We start from the raw sequence: 2,141 nt of genomic DNA on the forward strand, positions 1-2,141 counted from the left end.
CTTTGCTGTAAAAGTTTCATTAAAATAAAACAAGTTTTCTAAAAAATATATAAATTTTAATTTTTAAGTCAATATGTCCTCAAATACCTGACGCACCCTGTATACATTTCAACACGATAACGACCCGAAGCACACTTCAAGTCTTGTAAAGAGTTGGCTCTCGACTAAAAAACTGCAGGTTTTAACTTAGCCATCGCAGTCTTCGGACTTCAACCCCATCGAGCATTTGTGGGGTGAACTAGCGCGCCGAGTTAAGGTTCGTAAGTACTAGAATAAGACACAGTTACTCGAGCATTTGACGGAAGAGTGGAATAATATATCGATAAGTATTGTTACGCTCGCGCGGGGAAATAAAACGAGACAACGTTAAAAAGAAAACAACTTCAACTATATTTGCTATTTACAAGGAAGCACCCGTAACTCGCAGGCTCAAGTTTTCTCTTTCGTTAAAGACTGTCGCGCACGTCACGACGACTCAATCGCCCCAGAAAAAATCTCTCTAACCCGTTGTTTATCCGTCAACACTGATCATCTGTTGTTTACGACTCGTTGCCAAGAAAATCAGCTGTATATTCAGGGCGCTAAAAGCGCGGGCATCAAGACACGAGCGTAACAGTATTATAGAATTTATGTCTCATTGCTGTGCAGCGGTAATAGCTTCAAAGGGCATGGCAACAAAGTACTAAGTGTGAAAAAACTATTATTTACTGAATTAAAGTGTCTGAAGTTGCTCTTTTTGTTGAAAATAAACATGGCCATAAATTTTTGAACAATAATATTTATGTTATTTGTTAATAATTCAATAGAATAGAATAAATCTTTATAATTTAATATAAAATTATCTGTTAATTATCTATTAATTATCTAAGCTTCACATCCTATGTACCTTAAAATATTGTAATTCTTTTATATTAGAGATTACATCCAACAATGAGTTTGGCCAAGAACTTTTGCACATCATTGTATATATATATATATATATATATATACATCATATGTTTCAGCCACGCGTGAAACGAATTCACATATTCAAACGCTACTTATTGAAGAATGTTACGAATTTTTATTCCAACCCAATAATTACAAGATTTATATTTCCTATCATAAGTAAACATATACTCACTAACCTGACACAGTATGCAAAATAAAATAAAATAAAAAATAACAATAACAAATATCTGTTTGTATAAAGTTCATATTTAATTATTATAAATATCAATCAAGACAATCAAGACAGTCATGTTAATTGTGATTTTTCAATCGACTTACTTCTCTATTGTAATTTACTTAGCTCCGAAATCCGATATCGTATTTTTCCTTTTAACTTTCCCCTCGTTCCTTGGCCAATGTTTCAAGGAAATCTCTCGCGTTCAATTCCTTAAGGACCGTCTACATTGGGAGTGGTAACATTGCGGAGTAGAGAGTAAGAGAATTTTTCAGTGAAATCAAGCGTAGTCTACAATGGGCAGTAGGAATATGTTCATAAAAAGTAAAAATAAAGAATTGACTAATCATATTCGAATGTAAGAAGAATAATCGACTATGATTGGTTAATTTCTTACTCTTACTTCTTATAAACATATTCCTACTGCCCATTGTAGACCACGTTTAAAACGTAACATTGGAAGTAAGCGAAATGCATTATTCCCATTTCCTACTTCTTTCCTACTGCTTTACTGCCAGCCAATACCCTCCTTCTAACTTATTATTGCTTACTTCCAATATAGATACAATTTATTTATTAGTGCTTCCACTGTAAACGGTCCTTAAGGGTTTCTTATCATCTCTCAGACAAAATCTTCTCCTGTTTACGCTAATTATTCTTCGTCTACTATTGTCCGATTTAGTCATGTATCTAATTAGCGATATCATTAGAGAGAGAGAGAGAGAGAGAGAGGGAGAGAGAGAGATAAAGGGAGGAGAAAGAACGAGGTGGGTTTTGTCGCACCACGATGCATCGATACGAGGTGCTCTTTTGGTACGCGCTTGCTTTCTGACAGTGATCGAAAGCCATGATGTTATCTTTGCGGCTCGATAACAACCACCGGAAGTATCGCTTTAATCACTATATCCGAGCGGCTCCCTCGTTTCGTTTCTCCTGTCTGAGAAAACCGAAGGAATTGGCTATAGAAAATGTCATT

The sequence above is a fragment of the Dinoponera quadriceps genome, unplaced genomic scaffold, assembly GCF_001313825.1.
Source record: "Dinoponera quadriceps isolate SergipeBrazil2010 unplaced genomic scaffold, ASM131382v1 scaffold2791, whole genome shotgun sequence".
Classification (NCBI taxonomy): domain Eukaryota; kingdom Metazoa; phylum Arthropoda; class Insecta; order Hymenoptera; family Formicidae; genus Dinoponera; species Dinoponera quadriceps.